We start from the raw sequence: 21,765 nt of genomic DNA, 5'->3' as shown, positions 1-21,765 counted from the left end.
TTGAACATTACCCCAGAGAGAGTCAGCACCCATTGAACATTACCCCAGAGAGAGTCAGCACCCGCTGAACATTACCCCAGAGAGAGTCAGCACCCATTGAACATTACCCCAGAGAGAGTCAGCACACACTGAACATTACCCCAGAGAGAGTCAGCACCCATTGAACATTACCCCAGAGAGAGTCAGCACCCATTGAACATTACCCCAGAGAGAGTCAGCACCCATTGTACATTACCCCAGAGAGAGTCAGCACCCATTGAACATTACCCCAGAGAGGGACAGCACCCATTGAATATTACCCCAGAGAGAGTCAGCACCCAGTGAACATTACCCCAGAGAGGGTCAGCACCCATTGAACATTACCCCAGAGAGTGTCAGCACCCATTGAACATTACCCCAGAGAGAGTCAGCACCCATTGAAAGTTACCCCAGAGAGAGTCAGCACCAATTGAACATTACCCCAGAGAGGGTCAGCACCCATTGAACATTACCCCAGAGAGTGTCAGCACCCATTGAACATTACCCCAGAGAGAGTCAGCACCCACTGAACATTACCCCAGAGAGAGTCAGCACCCATTGAACATTACCCCAGAGAGAGTCAGCACCCATTGAACATTACCCCAGAGAGGGTCAGCACCCATTGAACATTACCCCAGAGAGAGTCAGCACCCATTGAACATTACCCCAGAGAGGGTCAGCACCCATTGAACATTACCCCAGAGAGGGTCAGCACCCATTGAACATTACCCCAGAGAGTGTCAGCACCCATTGAACATTACCCCAGAGAGAGTCAGCACCCATTGAACATTACCCCAGAGAGAGTCAGCACCCATTGAACATTACCCCAGAGAGAGTCAGCACCCATTGAACATTACCCCAGAGAGAGTCAGCACCCATTGAACATTACCCCAGAGAGAGTCAGCACCCATTGAACATTACCCCAGAGAGATTCAGCACCCATTGAACATTACCCCAGAGAGAGTCAGCACCCATTGAACATTACCCCAGAGAGGGTCAGCACCCATTGAACATTACCCCAGAGAGAGTCAGCACCCATTGAACATTACCCCAGAGAGGGTCAGCACCCATTGAACATTACCCCAGAGAGTCAGCACCCATTGAACATTACCCCAGAGAGAGTCAGCACCCATTGAACATTACCCCAGAGAGGGTCAGCACCCATTGAACATTACCCCAGAGGGTCAGCACCCATTGAACATTACCCCAGAGAGGGTCAGAACCCACTGAAGGAGGTGGCCCTAGAGATAGCGGATGCACTAAGGATGATTTTTCAGAATTCATTAGACTCGGGAACAGTGCCGATGGATTGGAGGGTAGCTAACGTTACCCCACTATTCAAAAAGGGGGGTAGGGAAAAAGCAGGTAATTACAGACCTGTAAGCCTTACATCAGTTGTGGGCAAAATGCTGGAGTCCATCATTAAGGATGAAATAGCGGAGCACTTAGCAAATGGGGACAGGATAGGACAGAGTCAACATGGATTTACAAAGGGTAAATCGTGCTTGACTAATCTATTGGAATTTTTTGAGGGAGTAACTGGTAGAATAGATGGGGGAGAGCCAGTAGATGTGGTGTACCTGGACTTCCAAAAGGCCTTCGATAAGGTCCCACATAAAAGATTAGCATGGAAAATTGAGGCTCATGGGATAAAGGGGAAAGTTTTGGCGTGGATAGGGAACTGGCTGTCAGATAGAAAACAGAGAGTTGGAATAAACGGCTCATTTTCTGAATGGCAGGCAGTAACAAGTGGGGTACCACAGGGATCTGTCCTGGGCCCCCAGCTGTTCACAATTTACATTAATGACCTGGATCAGGGAGTCGGATGCAGCATTTCCAAATTTGCAGACGACACTAAACTAGGAGGGGGGGTGGGCTCAGAGGAAGAGACCAGGAAGCTCCAGAGCGATTTGGACAGACTGGGCGATTGGGCGGATAAATGGCAGATGCACTATAATGTGGACAAGTGCGAAGTTATCCACCTTGGGTGCAGGAACGGGAGGGCAAATTATTATTTAAATGGCAATAGATTGGGAGAGGGGGAAGTACAGAGAGACCTGGGTGTTCTTGTACACCAGTCACTGAAGGCGAGCATGCAGGTGCAACAGGCGGTCAAGAAGGCAAACGGTATGCTGGCCTTCATAGCAAAAGGGTTAGAATACAGGAACAGGGATACCTTGCTGCAGCTGTACAGGGCACTGGTGAGACCACACCTCGAGTACTGTGTACAGTTTTGGTCGCCTCATCTGAGGAAGGATGTTCTTGCCATGGAGGGGGTGCAGCGGCGATTCACCAGGCTGATACCAGGAATGGCGGGAATGACCTATGAGGAGAGACTATGTAGTTTAGGGATGTACACACTGGAGTTTAGAAGATTGAGAGGGGACCTCATAGAAGTGTATAAAATTCTGACAGGTCTAGACAGACTGGATGCAGAAGGAATGTTTCCCTTGGCGGGTGAGAACAGAACTAGAGGACATAATTTAAGGATAAGGGCTAAACCATTTAGGACAGAGATGAGGGGGAATTTCTTCACTCAGAGAGTGGTGAACCTGTGGAACTCATTGCCACAGAGGGCAGTGTACGCCAGCTCATTAAATATATTTAAGAGGGAATTAGATATATTTCTACGGGCAAAAGGGGTTAAGGGTTACGGAGAGAAGGCGGGGACGGGATACTGAATTAAAGGATCAGCCATGATCTCATCGAATGGCGGAGCAGGCACGAAGGGCCGAATGGCCTACTCCTGCTCCTATCTTCTATGTATCTATGTATCTATTACCCCAGAGAGTCAGCACCCATTGAACATTACCCCAGAGAGAGTCAGCACCCATTGAACATTACCCCAGAGAGAGTCAGCACCCATTGAACATTACCCAGAGAGAGTCAGCACCCAGTGAACATTACCCCAGAGAGAGTCAGCACCCATTGAACATTACCCAGAGAGGGTCAGCACCCAGTGAACATTACCCCAGAGAGAGTCAGCACCCATTGAACATTACCCCAGAGAGTGTCAGCACCCAGTGAACATTACCCCAGAGAGAGTCAGCACCCATTGAACATTACCCCAGAGAGGGTCAGCACCCAGTGAACATTACCCCAGAGAGAGTCAGCACCCATTGAACATTACCCCAGAGAGTGTCAGCACCCACTGAACATTACCCCAGAGAGTCAGCACCCATTGAACATTACCCCAGAGAGAGTCAGCACCCACTGAACATCACCCCAGAGAGAGTCAGCACCCATTGAACATTACCCCAGAGAGAGTCAGCACCCATTGAACATTACCCCAGAGAGAGTCAGCACCCACTGAACATCACCCCAGAGAGAGTCAGCACCCATTGAACATTACCCCAGAGAGAGTCAGCACCCACTGAACATTACCCCAGAGAGAGTCAGCACCCACTGAACATTACCCCAGAGAGAGTCAGCACCCATTGAACATTACCCCAGAGAGAGTCAGCACCCACTGAACATCACCCCAGAGAGAGTCAGCACCCATTGAACATTACCCCAGAGAGGGTCAGCACCCACTGAACATTACCCCAGAGAGAGTCAGCACCCATTGAACATTACCCCAGAGAGAGTCAGCACCCACTGAACATCACCCCAGAGAGAGTCAGCACCCATTGAACATTACCCCAGAGAGTCAGCAGCCATTGAACATTACCCCAGAGAGAGTCAGCACCCATTGAACATTACCCCAGAGAGGGTCAGCACCCATTGAACATTACCCCAGAGAGGGTCAGCACCCATTGAACATTACCCCAGAGAGTCAGCAGCCATTGAACATTACCCCAGAGAGAGTCAGCACCCATTGAACATTACCCCAGAGAGAGTCAGCACCCATTGAACATTACCCCAGAGAGGGTCAGCACCCATTGAACATTACCCCAGAGAGAGTCAGCACCCATTGAACATTACCCCAGAGAGAGTCAGCACCCATTGAACATTACCCCAGAGAGAGTCAGCAGCCATTGAACATTACCCCAGAGAGAGTCAGCAGCCATTGAACATTACCCCAGAAAGAGACAGCACCCATTGGCCTAGAAATTCAGTTGGGCGCGCCAGCCGTTAGCGCCTTAGGAGGAGTAGATCTCGAGCGCTAGGCGCTTATCGCTGCGGCGCAGCGCGATCTGCGCCTCGCCCCAACTTCAGGACACATTTAGCGCCAGCGCAAAGTCTTAGCGCGCGCCCTGCTGCGCGCGCAGATCATGACGTCATTTAATAGTGCAACGCCCTTTGTGCGCCCCAAACCGGAACTTCACTCGCGCCGGCCCATTGTGCGCCGTGCGGCCCGAGCGACTGTGAAGTGGAACGGTACACAGGCCAGCCGGGCCGCAGGGAGCGCTCATTAAAGGGCACTTACCCAGCAGTATAAAGGCCAGCCATTTTGCAGCAATCACTCTTGTGCAACGGTTTTTTGGACAGAGACCAAGGAGGAGAGTTTACTGGTTTGGACCAACACTTGGACAGGTATTTTTGGCTCAGGCCAGAGCTTACCAATTATCTTTGCCTTCATTCAGAGCTCAGTGTTTGCCAGCATATAATGGGGGCTGCATTGGCTGGCAACGCTGAATTTCAGCCTTTTGCCAGAAGGGCTTACAGACGCCGTGAGAGAGTGGCAGCCCTGGCTAGACGCAGAGGGGGCAACAGGCGTCGCCAACTGAGGCCTTACCCACGCAGGGTATACCGCCAGCAGACCTCCTATCTGACCATGTCTGCCGTGATGTGTGTTAGGAGGCTGCGATCCCGAAGGGAGGTGGTTGCAGACATCTGCCGGCTGCTTCAGAGAGATCTGCAGCCACAGCTGATGCGCAGGACGTCTCTGTCGGTGGCAGTGAAGGTGACGGTGGCTCTCAACTTCTATGCCTCCGGCTCCTTCCAATCCGCTACTGGGGACATCGCTAACATCTCCCAGTTCGCCGTGCATTGCTGCATCCGCCAGGTGACCGAAGCCCTTTTCAGAAGGAGACATCAATTCATCTCCTTCCCCATGACCCTGGACAAGCAGCAGCAGCGTGCAGTGGGGTTTGCAAGAATAGCGGGCTTCCCCATGGTGCAGGGCGCCATTGACTGCATGCATGTGGCTTTGCGGGCACCTCTTGAGCATGCCGAGGAGTACCGCAACCGGAAGGGCTACCATTCCCTCAATGTACAGCTGGTGTGTGACCACAGGCAGCGCATCCTAGCTGTCAATGCCCGCTTTCCAGGCAGCAGCCACGATGCCTTTATCCTGCGACAGACAACTGTGGCTGACATGTTCCAGGCAGAGCCTCTCCCAAGAGGATGGCTTATCGGGGACAAAGGCTATCCTTTGTGTACCTGGCTCATGACCCCGCTCCGCGCGCCCACGACCCCTGCTGAAGAGGCATACAACGAGAGCCATCAAGCGACGAGGAACCTCATAGAACAAACAATCGGCGTGCTCAAGCAACGGTTCCGCTGTCTCGATCGCTCCGGGGGAGCCCTCCAGTATTCGCAGGATCGAGTCTCCCAATTCGTCGTCGTTTGCTGCATGCTGCACAACCTGGCTATCCGCAGGACTCAGGCACTGCCACCTCACGTTGGACCACCACCTCAGGAGGAGGAGCAGGAGGAGCATGAGGACGACGAGGACGAGGAGTACCAGCCCAGGAGGGACGCACAAGGTCCAAGGGCCGCCCGTCGGCGGCTTATTGAACGTCACTTCTAGGCCCCCTGTCAGGGAATGGCTTGTGCCAATGATAGAACATGATTGCAGCCGCTCCGCAAGCCCTCAGCCAGTTAAGGCAACAAACACTTCAAAGATCAAACATGGACAATGTGAATAAATAAAATGGTTTATTGTACAAACTCTGGGCCCTTCCCACATGAAAACCAAAAACAGACGAAACCCCCAAAAAACACTCAAACACATTACTCGCTCCCACAACCTGGAGAGGATTAACAAAATAGGGCAACTAAAATGGCCGTCATTCTCGGCCTTCGTCAAAAACAAACATCACATCATCGGCCTTCAAAAAACAAACATCCAATTCTCGGCCTCAAGAAACAAACACAAATGGCCACACATTCGACTATTTGGCCCGCTAGGGCGATGCCTTGGCCATCTTTGGGTGGCCCCTGCCCGCCCTGCTGCTCCGCCTCAAAGTAAGGCCATTGGCTGCTGCAAGGCTGGGGGCAGGCTCCTGAGGGGCACATGTCGTGACGGCAGATGCCCTTGGGGGTCGGCCTAGTCGAGGTCTGGCCGTCGAGCAGGCGGCTGTTGATTGCTGCAGCTGTGGCTGGCCAGCATCAGTCGCTGCAGCAGCTCCTGGCAGCTCCACTGGGGGAGTGGCAGTGGCGGCTGGAGGAATGGCGGCAAGCTGGCGGATGGCAGGCGCTCGCTGGTCGCCTGAGACACTGGCACTCGCCCGGGCCAGCACTGCAGCATGTGCACCAATCTGCCGAGGGACAGACCGCTGTGCTGCTGCAGCGCGCCGGGTGCCCTGGCGATGCCTGGCTGACACAGCGAGTGTGGCAGCAGTGAGTGCCCGTGTTGACCTGTTCACTGACCGCAGCAGAGCAGCCAGTGACTGGACGGCACCACTGATCACCTGGCCAGTCGCTGACAGATCTGCCCGGTATTCCACCCGACTGGTGCCCTATAAGGGCCCGAACTCGGCCACACTCCGAGAGAGGGAATCGATGGACTCAGGCAACCGTGCCACTGCCGCCATGAGCTCCGTGTGCCGGCGCTCCGAGTCCGCGGACAAGTTTTCGAGGCGTTCCATCTCTTCGGCGAAGAGCATCTCCTGACTGGAGGCCGGACTCTCCCTCTGGGGAGAAGGCCGCCGAGCTGGCCGACCCTTCCTGCGTTGCTGGAGGCCGCTGGGCCCAGCAATTGGACTCCCCTCCGACGCATCCCCCCTCTGGGGAGAAGGCCGCCGACCTTCCACCCCCCTCCCGCCTTTCTGCAGCATGCAGGTCCCAGGAGCTCCCCTCCCCTTCGACACTTCAGCCACGCTGCCCTCCAGGGAAGACGTGTCCCCTACATTGGCCTGGGTGGCCGCGGCTGAGGGTTCCCCTGATGGGCCGCCTTCCTCTTGCTCCTCCTCCTGCTCCTCCTTGGAGGGTCTGTCACTGGCAAGTTGAGGGACTTCCTCTTGACCATCTGAAAGCAGGAAGGCACAAGAGTAGCTTTAGAGTGAGGAGAGGGCGTCAGTGCGGGATGCATGAGTGGTGGCATTCAGCGCATTGGTCGGACAGTGGCAAAGGATGTAGATCTGATGCGCAAGTGGGACGAGAGAGGTGCAAAAGGTGATGTCCTTACCATTGCTGCCCAGAACAGGGTCGGCATCTCCACATGCAACGGGCCCAATCACCCGGCCACCCATGAGGCGCTCCACGCGATGTTGCAGGTCGGTGAGTGGCTGGATATGGGGTCGGCCTCCCCCGGTCGCAGTCCGGCTCTTGCGATTATTCGCCAGCTTGGCCTGCAAGAGAAAGGACGGCCTCTAAGTACAGTGTGTCGCCGTGATCTTGTGTGCACTGCCTCCCATGGTGGAATAGCCTGGCCAGTGTGTCGCCATGATCTGGTGTGCAATGCCTCCCATGGTGGAATAGCCTGGCCAGTGTGTCGCCATGATCTGGTGTGCAATGCGTCCCATGGTGGAATAGCCTGGCCAGTGTGTCGCCATGATCTGGTGTGCAATGCCACCCATGGTGGAATAGCTTGGCCAGTGTGTTAAGTGCAGAATGTGCAATTGATGCTCATGCCTGTCCCATAGCTGCTGGATGAAGGCTGGCCATTAGAGCTTTCAGGTCCCTTTGCCCATAACGTGAGGTGCACATGCAAGGATGAGGAGGTCACTGGAAAGGGTACTCACCCTGACAATGCGTGTGAGGTCATTTAACTTTTTGCGGCATTGGGCACCGGTCCTGGGGACGTCGCTGTTGGCTGACAGCTTGCTGGCGACATGCCTCCAGGCTCTCCTGTAGACGTGGACCGTCGCCTTCTTGCCATTGTCCGGGTACAAAACATGGCGCCTCTTCTCCACAGCAGCAAGCAGCACACTCAGATCACGCTCTGAGAAGCGCTGCGCACGTTCACGGGCCTTCTCCATGTCTTCAGGCGCTATTTGGTTCCAGCTGCAGTGTTCAGGCCTAGCTGGAGGGCTCCACTATCCAGGGCGTGGCAGCAGACACAGTCGACCCTTCCCCCTTAAGAGCTGGCCGGCGCCAGGGTGCCTGCTGTCAATCACGAGATGGCCGCACCTGCGCTGCGCCCGGCCTCGGCGCTATCGATCACCACCTCCGGCTTAGTGCCCAAAGAGAGGCGTCCAGCAGCAGTTTTAGCGCTCGCCCGAACTAGTAGGTCGAAGCTAATGAATATCGGAGAAGTGGCATAGATTTGGCGGCGGCCGCAAACTTTAGCGGACGCCCCACTTTAGCGCCCCAAAAGTGGCGTCAATGAATTTCTAGGCCATTGAACATTACCCCAGAGAGGGTCAGCACCCATTGAACATTACCCCAGAGAGAGTAAGCACCCAGTGGACATTACCCCAGAGAGAGTCAGCACCCATTGAACATTACCCCAGAGAGAGTCAGCACACACTGAACATTACCCCAGAGAGAGTCAGCACACATTGAACATTACCCCAGAGAGAGTCAGCACACATTGAACATTACCCCAGAGAGAGTCAGCACCCATTGAACATTACCCCAGAGAGGGTCAGCACCCATTGAACATTACCCCAGAGAGGGTCAGCACCCATTGAACATTACCCCAGAGAGAGTCAGCACACATTGAACATTACCCCAGAGAGAGTCAGCACCCATTGAACATTACCCCAGAGAGAGTCAGCACCCATTGAACATTACCCCAGAGAGAGTCAGCACCCATTGAACATTACCCCAGAGAGAGTCAGCACCCATTGAACATTACCCCAGAGAGGGTCAGCACCCATTGAACATTACCCCAGAGAGGGTCAGCACCCATTGAACATTACCCCAGAGAGAGTCAGCACCCATTGAACATTACCCCAGAGAGAGTCAGCACCCATTGAACATTACCCCAGAGAGAGTCAGCACCCATTGAACATTACCCCAGAGAGGGTCAGCACCCATTGAACATTACCCCAGAGAGAGTCAGCACCCATTGAACATTACCCCAGAGAGAGTCAGCACCCATTGAACATTACCCCAGAGAGAGTCAGCACACATTGAACATTACCCCAGAGAGAGTCAGCACACATTGAACATTACCCCAGAGAGAGTCAGCACCCATTGAACATTACCCCAGAGAGAGTCAGCACCCATTGAACATTACCCCAGAGAGAGTCAGCACCCACTGAACATTACCCAGAGAGAGTCAGCACCCATTGAACATTACCCCAGAGAGAGTCAGCACCCATTGAACATTACCCCAGAGAGAGTCAGCACCCATTGAACATTACCCCAGAGAGGGTCAGCACCCATTGAACATTACCCCAGAGAGGGTCAGCACCCATTGAACATTACCCCAGAGAGAGTCAGCACACATTGAACATTACCCCAGAGAGAGTCAGCACCCATTGAACATTACCCAGAGAGAGTCAGCACCCATTGAACATTACCCCAGAGAGAGTCAGCACCCACTGAACATTACCCCAGAGAGAGTCAGCACCCATTGAACATTACACCAGAGAGAGTCAGCACCCACTGAACATTACCCCAGAGAGAGTCAGCACCCATTGAACATTACCCCAGAGAGAGTCAGCACCCATTGAACATTACCCCAGAGAGAGTCAGCACCCATTGAACATTACCCCAGAGAGGGTCAGCACCCATTGAACATTACCCCAGAGAGGGTCAGCACCCATTGAACATTACCCCAGAGAGAGTCAGCACCCATTGAACATTACCCCAGAGAGAGTCAGCACCCATTGAACATTACCCCAGAGAGAGTCAGCACCCACTGAACATTACCCAGAGAGAGTCAGCACCCATTGAACATTACCCCAGAGAGAGTCAGCACCCATTGAACATTACCCCAGAGAGAGTCAGCACCCATTGAACATTACCCCCAGAGAGAGTCAGCACCCATTGAACATTACCCCAGAGAGAGTCAGCACCAACTGAACATTACCCCAGAGAGAGTCAGCACCAACTGAACATTACCCCAGAGAGAGTCAGCACCCATTGAACATTACCCCAGAGAGAGTCAGCACCCATTGAACATTACCCCAGAGAGAGTCAGCACCCATTGAACATTACCCCAGAGAGAGTCAGCACCCATTGAACATTACCCCAGAGAGGGTCAGCACCCACTGAACATTACCCCAGAGAGAGTCAGCACCCATTGAACATTACCCCAGAGAGAGTCAGCACCCATTGAACATTACCCCAGAGAGAGTCAGCACCCACTGAACATTACCCCAGAGAGAGTCAGCACCCATTGAACATTACCCCAGAGAGAGTCAGCACCCATTGAACATTACCCCAGAGAGAGTCAGCACCCATTGAACATTACCCCAGAGAGAGTCAGCACCCATTGAACATTACCCCAGAGAGAGTCAGCACCCATTGAACATTACCCCAGAGAGAGTCAGCACCCATTGAACATTACCCCAGAGAGAGTCAGCACCCATTGAACATTACCCCAGAGAGAGTCAGCACCCATTGAACATTACCCCAGAGAGAGTCAGCACCCATTGAACATTACCCCAGAGAGGGTCAGCACCCATTGAACATTACCCCAGAGAGAGTCAGCACCCAGTGAACATTACCCCAGAGAGAGTCAGCACCCATTGAACATTACCCCAGAGAGAGTCAGCACCCATTGAACATTACCGCAGAGAGAGTCAGCACCCATTGAACATTACCCCAGAGAGAGTCAGCACCCATTGAACATTACCCAGAGAGAGTCAGCACCCATTGAACATTACCCCAGAGAGGGTCAGCACCCATTGAACATTACCCCAGAGAGAGTCAGCACCCCATTGAACATTACCCCAGAGAGAGTCAGCACCCATTGAACATTACCCCAGAGAGAGTCAGCACCCATTGAACATTACCCCAGAGAGAGTCAGCACCCACTGAACATTACCCCAGAGAGAGTCAGCACCCATTGAACATTACCCCAGAGAGAGTCAGCACCCACTGAACATTACCCCAGAGAGAGTCAGCACCCACTGAACATTACCCCAGAGAGAGTCAGCACCCATTGAACATTACCCCAGAGAGAGTCAGCACCCATTGAACATTACCCCAGAGAGAGTCAGCACCCATTGAACATTACCCCAGAGAGAGTCAGCACCCATTGAACATTACCCCAGAGAGAGTCAGCACCCATTGAACATTACCCAGAGAGAGTCAGCACCCTTGAACATTACCCCAGAGAGAGTCAGCACCATTGAACATTACCCCAGAGAGAGTCAGCACCCATTGAACATTACCCCAGAGAGAGTCAGCACCCATTGAACATTACACAGAGAGAGTCAGCACCCATTGAACATTACCCCAGAGAGAGTCAGCACCCATTGAACATTACCCCAGAGAGAGTCAGCACCCACTGAACATTACCCCAGAGAGAGTCAGCACCCATTGAACATTACCCCAGAGAGAGTCAGCACCCACTGAACATTACCCCAGAGAGAGTCAGCACCCATTGAACTTTACGCCAGAGAGAGTCAGCACCCATTGAACATTACCCCAGAGAGAGTCAGCACCCATTGAACATTACCCAGAGAGAGTCAGCACCCATTGAACATTACCCCAGAGAGAGTCAGCACCCATTGAACATTACCCCAGAGAGAGTCAGCACCCATTGAACATTACCCCAGAGAGAGTCAGCACCCATTGAACATTACCCCAGAGAGAGTCAGCACCCATTGAACATTACCCCAGAGAGAGTCAGCACCCATTGAACATTACCCCAGAGAGAGTCAGCACCCATTGAACATTACCCCAGAGAGAGTCAGCACCCATTGAACATTACCCCAGAGAGAGTCAGCACCCACTGAACATTACCCCAGAGAGAGTCAGCACCCATTGAACATTACCCCAGAGAGAGTCAGCACCCATTGAACATTACCCCAGAGAGAGTCAGCACCCATTGAACATTACCCCAGAGAGAGTCAGCACCCACTGAACATTACCCCAGAGAGAGTCAGCACCCATTGAACATTACCCCAGAGAGAGTCAGCACCCATTGAACATTACCCAGAGAGAGTCAGCACCCAGTGAACATTACCCAGAGAGAGTCAGCACCCAGTGAACATTACCCCAGAGAGGGTCAGCACCCATTGAACATTACCCCAGAGAGAGTCAGCACCCACTGAACATTACCCCAGAGAGAGTCAGCACCCATTGAACATTACCCCAGAGAGAGTCAGCACCCATTGAACATTACCCCAGAGAGAGTCAGCACCCAGTGAACATTACCCCAGAGAGAGTCAGCACCCAGTGAACATTACCCCAGAGAGAGTCAGCACCCATTGAACATTACCCCAGAGAGGGTCAGCACCCATTGAACATTACCCCAGAGAGAGTCAGCACCCATTGAACATTACCCCAGAGAGGGTCAGCACCCATTGAACATTACCCCAGAGAGAGTCAGCACCCATTGAACATTACCCCAGAGAGAGTCAGCACCCAGTGAACATTACCCCAGAGAGAGTCAGCACCCATTGAACATTACCCCAGAGAGGGTCAGCACCCATTGAACATTACCCCAGAGAGAGTCAGCACCCATTGAACATTACCCCAGAGAGAGTCAGCACCCATTGAACATTACCCCAGAGAGAGTCAGCACCCATTGAACATTACCCCAGAGAGAGTCAGCACCCATTGAACATTACCCCAGAGAGAGTCAGCACCCATTGAACATTACCCCAGAGAGAGTCAGCACCCATTGAACATTCCCAAAGAGAGGGTCAGCACCCAGTGAACATTACCCAGAGAGAGTCAGCACCCATTGAACATTACCCCAGAGAGGTCAGCACCCATTGAACATTACCCCAGAGAGAGTCAGCACCCATTGAACATTACCCCAGAGAGAGTCAGCACCCATTGAACATTACCCAGAGAGGTCAGCACCCATTGAACATTACCCCAGAGAGAGTCAGCACCCAGTGAACATTACCCCAGAGAGAGTCAGCACCCATTGAACATTACCCCAGAGAGGGTCAGCACCCATTGAACATTACCCCAGAGAGAGTCAGCACCCATTGAACATTACCCCAGAGAGGAGTCAGCACCCATTGAACATTACCCCAGAGAGAGTCAGCACCCAGTGAACATTACCCCAGAGAGAGTCAGCACCCATTGAACATTACCCCAGAGAGAGTCAGCACCCATTGAACATTACCCCAGAGAGGGTCAGCACCCATTGAACATTACCCCAGAGAGAGTCAGCACCCATTGAACATTACCCCAGAGAGAGTCAGCACCCAGTGAACATTACCCCAGAGAGAGTCAGCACCCATTGAACATTACCCCAGAGAGAGTCAGCACCCATTGAACATTACCCCAGAGAGAGTCAGCACCCATTGAACATTACCCCAGAGAGGGTCAGCACCCATTGAACATTACCCCAGAGAGAGTCAGCACCCATTGAACATTACCCCAGAGAGAGTCAGCACCCATTGAACATTACCCCAGAGAGAGTCAGCACCCATTGAACATTACCCCAGAGAGAGTCAGCACCCATTGAACATTACCCCAGAGAGAGTCAGCACCCATTGAACATTACCCCAGAGAGAGTCAGCACCCATTGAACATTACCCCAGAGAGAGTCAGCACCCATTGAACATTACCCCAGAGAGGGTCAGCACCCATTGAACATTACCCCAGAGAGGGTCAGCACCCATTGAACATTACCCCAGAGAGGGTCAGCACCCATTGAACATTACCCCAGAGAGAGTCAGCACCCATTGAACATTACCCCAGAGAGTGTCAGCACCCATTGAACATTACCCCAGAGAGAGTCAGCACCCATTGAACATTGCCCCAGAGAGAGTCAGCACCCATTGAACATTACCCCAGAGAGAGTCAGCACCCAGTGAACATTACCCCAGAGAGAGTCAGCACCCAGTGAACATTACCCCAGAGAGAGTCAGCACCCACTGAACATTACCCCAGAGAGAGTCAGCACCCACTGAACATTACCCCAGAGAGAGTCAGCACCCATTGAACATTACCCCAGAGAGAGTCAGCACCCAGTGAACATTACCCCAGAGAGAGTCAGCACCCACTGAACATTACCCAGAGAGAGTCATCACCATTGAACATTACCCCAGAGAGGAGTCAGCACCCATTGAACATTACCCCAGAGAGAGTCAGCACCCACTGAACATTACCCCAGAGAGAGTCATCACCCATTGAACATTACCCAGAGAGAGTCAGCACCCATTGAACATTACCCAGAGAGAGTCAGCACCCAGTGAACATCACCCCAGAGAGAGTCAGCACCCATTGAACATTACCCCAGAGAGAGTCAGCACCCATTGAACATTACCCCAGAGAGAGTCAGCACCCATTGAACATTACCCCAGAGAGAGTCAGCACCCATTGAACATTACCCCAGAGAGAGTCAGCACCCATTGAACATTACCCCAGAGAGAGTCAGCACCCATTGAACATTACCCCAGAGAGAGTCAGCACCCACTGAACATTACCCCAGAGAGAGTCAGCACCCATTGAACATTACCCCAGAGAGAGTCAGCACCCATTGAACATTACCCCAGAGAGAGTCAGCACCCATTGAACATTACCCCAGAGAGAGTCAGCACCCACTGAACATTACCCCAGAGAGAGTCAGCACCCATTGAACATTACCCCAGAGAGAGTCAGCACCCATTGAACATTACCCCAGAGAGAGTCAGCACCCATTGAACATTACCCCAGAGTCAGCACCAGTGAACATTACCCCAGAGAGGGTCAGCACCCAGTGAACATTACCCAGAGAGGGTCAGCACCCATTGAACATTACCCCAGAGAGAGTCAGCACCCATTGAATATTACCCCAGAGAGAGTCAGCACCCACTGAATATTACCCCAGAGAGGGTCAGCACCCATTGAACATTACCCCAGAGAGAGTCAGCACCCAGTGAACATTACCCCAGAGAGAGTCAGCACCCATTGAACATTACCCCAGAGAGGGACAGCACCCATTGAACATTACCCCAGAGAGAGTCAGCACCCATCTGAACATTACCCCAGAGAGAGTCAGCACCCATGAACATTACCCCAGAGAGAGTCAGCACCCATTGAACATTACCCCAGAGAGAGACAGCACCCATTGAACATTACCCCAGAGAGAGTCAGCACCCATTGAACATACCCCAGAGAGGGTCAGCACCCATTGAACATTACCCCAGAGAGAGTCAGCACCCATTGAACATTACCCCAGAGAGAGTCAGCACCCATTGAACATTACCCCAGAGAGAGTCAGCACCCACTGAACATTACCCCAGAGAGGGTCAGCACCCACTGAACATTACCCCAGAGAGAGTCAGCACCCACTGAACATTACCCCAGAGAGAGTCAGCACCCATTGAATATTACCCCAGAGAGAGTCAGCACCCATTGAACATTACCCAGAGAGAGTCAGCACCCATTGAATATTACCCCAGAGAGAGTCAGCACCCACTGAATATTACCCCAGAGAGGGTCAGCACCCATTGAACATTACCCCAGAGAGAGTCAGCACCCACTGAACATTACCCCAGAGAGAGTCAGCACCCATTGAACATTACCCCAGAGAGGGACAGCACCCATTGAACATTACCCCAGAGAGAGTCAGCACCCATTGAACATTACCCCAGAGAGAGTCAGCACCCATTGAACATTACCCCAGAGAGAGTCAGCACCCATTGAACATTACCCCAGAGAGAGTCAGCACCCATTGAACATTACCCCAGAGAGAGTCAGCACCCATTGAACATTACCCCAGAGAGAGTCAGCACCCATTGAACATTACCCCAGAGTCAGCACCCATTGAACATTACCCCAGAGAGAGTCAGCACCCAGTGAACATTACCCCAGAGAGAGTCAGCACCCACTGAACATTACCCCAGAGAGAGTCAGCACCCATTGAACATTACCCCAGAGAGAGTCAGCACCCATTGAACATTACCCCAGAGAGAGTCAGCACCCATTGAACATTACCCAGAGAGAGTCAGCACCCATTGAACATTACCCCAGAGAGAGTCAGCACCCACTGAACATTACCCCAGAGAGAGTCAGCACCCATTGAACATTACCCCAGAGAGAGTCAGCACCCATTGAACATTACCCAGAGAGAGTCAGCACCCATTGAACATTACCCCAGAGAGAGTCAGCACCCATTGAACATTACCCCAGAGAGAGTCAGCACCCATTGAACATTACCCCAGAGAGAGTCAGCACCCAGTGAACATTACCCCAGAGAGGGTCAGCACCCACTGAACATTACCCCAGAGAGGGTCAGCACCCATTGAACATTACCCCAGAGAGAGTCAGCACCCACTGAACATTACCCAGAGAGAGTCAGCACCCATTGAACATTACCCCAGAGAGAGTCAGCACCCATTGAACATTACCCCAGAGAGAGTCAGCACCCACTGAACATTACCCCAGAGAGAGTCAGCACCCATTGAACATTACCCCAGAGAGAGTCAGCACCCATTGAACATTACCCCAGAGAGAGTCAGCACCCACTGAACATTACCCCAGAGAGAGTCAGCACCCATTGAACATTACCCCAGAGAGAGTCAGCACCCATTGAACATTACCCCAGAGAGAGTCAGCACCCATTGAACATTACCCCAGAGAGAGTCAGCACCCATTGAACATTACCCCAGAGAGGTCAGCACCCATTGAACATTACCCCAGAGAGAGTCAGCACCCACTGAACATTACCCCAGAGAGAGTCAGCACCCATTGAAACATTACCCCAGAGAGAGTCAGCACCCATTGAACATTACCCCAGAGAGGAGTCAGCACCCATTGAACATTACCCCAGAGAGGGTCAGCACCCATTGAACATTACCCCAGAGAGAGTCAGCACCCATTGAACATTACCCCCAGAGAGAGTCAGCACCCATTGAACATTACCCCAGAGAGAGTCAGCACCCATTGAACATTACCCCAGAGAGAGTCAGCACCCATTGAACATTACCCCAGAGAGGGTCAGCACCCATTGAACATTACCCCAGAGAGAGTCAGCACCCATTGAACATTACCCCAGAGAGAGTCAGCACCCATTGAACATTACCCCAGAGAGAGTCAGCACCCATTGAACATTACCCCAGAGAGAGTCAGCACCCATTGAACATTACCCCAGAGAGAGTCAGCACCCATTGAACATTACCCCAGAGAGAGTCAGCACCCATTGAACATTACCCCAGAGAGAGTCAGCACCCATTGAACATTACCCCAGAGAGAGTCAGCACCCATTGAACATTACCCCAGAGAGAGTCAGCACCCAGTGAACATTACCCCAGAGAGAGTCAGCACCCACTGAACATTACCCCAGAGAGAGTCAGCACCCATTGAACATTACCCCAGAGAGGGTCAGCACCCATTGAACATTACCCCAGAGAGAGTCAGCACCCATTGAACATTACCCCAGAGAGAGTCAGCACCCATTGAACATTACCCCAGAGAGAGTCAGCACCCATTGAACATTACCCCCAGAGAGAGTCAGCACCCAGTGAACATTACCCCAGAGAGGGTCAGCACCCATTGAACATTACCCCAGAGAGAGTCAGCACCCATTGAACATTACCCCAGAGAGGGTCAGCACCCATTGAACATTACCCCAGAGAGAGTCAGCACCCATTGAACATTACCCCAGAGAGGGTCAGCACCCATTGAACATTACCCCAGAGAGGTCAGCACCCATTGAACATTACCCCAGAGAGAGTCAGCACCCATTGAACATTACCCCAGAGAGAGTCAGCACCCATTGAACATTACCCCAGAGAGAGTCAGCACCCATTGAACATTACCCCAGAGAGAGTCAGCACCCATTGAACATTACCCCAGAGAGGGTCAGCACCCATTGAACATTACCCCAGAGAGGGTCAGCACCCATTGAACATTACCCCAGAGAGAGTCAGCACCATTGAACATTACACCAGAGAGAGTCAGCACCCATTGAACATTACCCCAGAGAGGGTCAGCACCCATTGAACATTACCCCAGAGAGAGTCAGCACCCAGTGAACATTACCCCAGAGAGAGTCAGCACCATTGAATATTACCCCAGAGAGAGTCAGCACCCATTGAACATTACCCCAGAGAGAGTCAGCACCCATTGAATATTACCCCAGAGAGAGTCAGCACCCATTGAATATTACCCCAGAGAGAGTCAGCACCCAGTGAACATTACCCCAGAGAGAGTCAGCACCCATTGAATATTACCCCAGAGAGAGTCAGCACCCAGTGAACATTACCCCAGAGAGAGTCAGCACCCATTGAACATTACCCCAGAGAGAGTCAGCACCCATTGAACATTACCCAGAGAGAGTCAGCACCCAGTGAACATTACCCCAGAGAGAGTCAGCACCCATTGAATATTACCCCAGAGAGAGTCAGCACCCACTGAACATTACCCCAGAGAGAGTCAGCACCCATTGAACATTACCCCAGAGAGAGTCAGCACCCACTGAACATTACCCCAGAGAGAGTCAGCACCCATTGAACATTACCCCAGAGAGAGTCAGCACCCATTGAACATTACCCCAGAGAGAGTCAGCACCCATTGAACATTACCCCAGAGAGTCAGCACCCATTGAACATTACCCCAGAGAGAGTCAGCACCCATTGAACATTACCCCAGAGAGAGTCAGCACCCATTGAACATTACCCAGAGAGGGTCAGCACCCATTGAACATTACCCCAGAGAGAGTCAGCACCCATTGAACATTACCCCAGAGAGGGTCAGCACCCATTGAACATTACCCCCAGAGAGAGTCAGCACCCATTGAACATTACCCCAGAGAGAGTCAGCACCCATTGAACATTACCCCAGAGAGAGTCAGCACCCATTGAACATTACCCCAGAGAGAGTCAGCACCCATTGAACATTACCCCAGAGAGAGTCAGCACCCAGTGAACATTACCCCAGAGAGAGTCAGCACCCATTGAACATTACCCCAGAGAGAGTCAGCACCCATTGAACATTACCCCAAGAGAGAGTCAGCACCCATTGAACATTACCCCAGAGAGTCAGCACCCATTGAACATTACCCCGAGAGAGTCAGCACCCATTGAACATTACCCAGAGAGAGTCAGCACCCACTGAACATTACCCCAGAGAGAGTCAGCACCCATTGAACATTACCCCAGAGAGAGTCAGCACCCATTGAACATTACCCCAGAGAGAGTCAGCACCCATTGAACATTACCCCAGAGAGAGTCAGCACCCATTGAACATTACCCAGAGAGAGTCAGCACCCATTGAACATTACCCCAGAGAGAGTCAGCACCCATTGAACATTACCCCAGAGAGAGTCAGCACCCATTGAACATTACCCCAGAGAGAGTCAGCACCCATTGAACATTACCCAAGAGAGTCAGCACCCATTGAACATTACCCCAGAGAGAGTCAGCACCCACTGAACATTACCCCAGAGAGAGTCAGCACCCATTGAACATTACCCCAGAGAGAGTCAGCACCCATTGAACATTACCCCAGAGAGAGTCAGCAGCCCATTGAACATTCTACCCCAGAGAGAGTCAGCACCCATTGAACATTACCCCAGAGAGAGTCAGCACCCAGTGAACATTACCCCAGAGAGAGTCAGCACCCATTGAACATTACCCCAGAGAGAGTCATGCACCCAGTGAACATTACCCCAGAGAGAGTCAGCACCCATTGAACATTACCCCAGAGAGAGTCAGCACCATTGAACATTACCCCAGAGAGAGTCAGCACCCATTGAACATTACCCCAGAGAGAGTCAGCACCCATTGAACATTACCCCAGAGAGAGTCAGCACCCAGTGAACATTACCCCAGAGAGAGTCAGCACCCATTGAACATTACCCCAGAGAGAGTCAGCACCCATTGAACATTACCCCAGAGAGAGTCAGCACCCATTGAACATTACCCCAGAGAGAGTCAGCACCCATTGAACATTACCCCAGAGAGAGTCAGCACCCATTGAACATTACCCCAGAGAGGGTCAGCACCCATTGAACATTACCCCAGAGAGAGTCAGCACCCATTGAACATTACCCCAGAGAGAGTCAGCACCCATTGAACATTACCCCAGAGAGAGTCAGCACCCATTGAACATTACCCCAGAGAGAGTCAGCACCCATTGAACATTACCCCAGAGAGAGTCAGCACCCATTGAACATTACCCCAGAGAGAGTCAGCACCCATTGAACATTACCCCAGAGAGAGTCAGCACCCATTGAACATTACCCCAGAGAGAGTCAGCACCCACTGAACATTACCCCAGAGAGGGTCAGCACCCATTGAACATTACCCCAGAGAGAGTCAGCACCCACTGAACATTACCCCAGAGAGAGTCAGCACCCATTGAACATTACCCCAGAGAGAGTCAGCACCCACTGAACATTACCCCAGAGAGAGTCAGCACCCATTGAACATTACCCCAGAGAGAGTCAGCACCCATTGAACATTACCCCAGAGAGAGTCAGCACCCATTGAACATTACCCAGAGAGGGTCAGCACCACTGAACTTACCCCAGAGAGAGTCAGCACCCATTGAACATTACCCCAGAGAGAGTCAGCACCCATTGAACATTACCCCAGAGAGAGTCAGCACCCAGTGAACATTACCCCAGAGAGAGTCAGCACCCATTGAACATTACCCCAGAGAGTGTCAGCACCCATTGAACATTACCCCAGAGAGGGTCAGCACCATTGAACATTACAGGCCCCAGAGAGAGTCAGTGCCTGTGGAACTGTACCCCAGTGAGAAGTCAGTGTTTGTGGAACTGTACCCCAATGAGAGTCAGTGTGTGTGTAACTGTACCCCAATGAGAGTCAGTGTGGTGTGTAACTGTACCCCGGTGAGAGTCAGTGTTTGTGGAACTGTACCCCGGTGAAAGTCAGTGCCTGTGAAACTGTACCCCAGTGAGAGTCAGTGTCTGTAGAACTGTACCCCAGTGAGTGTCAATGTTTGTGGAACTGTACCCCAGTGAGAGTTAGCGTCTGTGGAACTGTGCCCCAGTGAGAGGCAGTGTCTGTGTAACTGTACCCCAGTGAGAGTCAGTGTGTGTTGAACTGTACCCCAGTGAGAGTCAGTGTCTGTGGAACTGTACCCCAGTGAGAGTCAGTGTTTGTGGTACTGTACCCCAGTGAGAGTCAGGGTCTGTTGTACTGTACACCCCAGTGAGGGACAGTGTTTGTGAAACTGTACCCCAGTGAGAGTCAGTGTCTGTGGAACTGTACCCCAGTGAGTGTCAGTGTTTGTGGAACTGTACCCCAGTGAGAGTCAGTGTCTGTGGTACTGTACCCAGTGAGAGTCAGTCTTTGTGGAACTGTACCCCAGTGAGTGTCAGTGTTTGTGGAACTGTACCCCAGTGAGAGTGTCTGTGGAACTGTACCCCAGTGACAGTCAGTGTCTGTGGTACTGTACCCCAGTGAGAGTCAGTGTCTGTGGAACTGTACCCCAGTGAGAGTCAGTGTCTGTGGTACTGTATTTGGAATTCTCTACCCCAGGGCTGCGGAGGCTTAGTCGTTGAGTATATTCAAGACAGAGATTGATAGATATTTGAATATTAAGGGAATCAAGGGATATGGGGATAGTGCAGGAAAGTGGAGATGTGGTAGAAGATCAGCC

This window comes from Somniosus microcephalus, chromosome 1, assembly GCF_052327205.1.
Source record: "Somniosus microcephalus isolate GS21.2 chromosome 1, FLI_Smic_1.0, whole genome shotgun sequence".
Lineage (NCBI taxonomy): Eukaryota > Metazoa > Chordata > Chondrichthyes > Squaliformes > Somniosidae > Somniosus > Somniosus microcephalus.
This window is presented reverse-complemented; position numbering follows the sequence as displayed.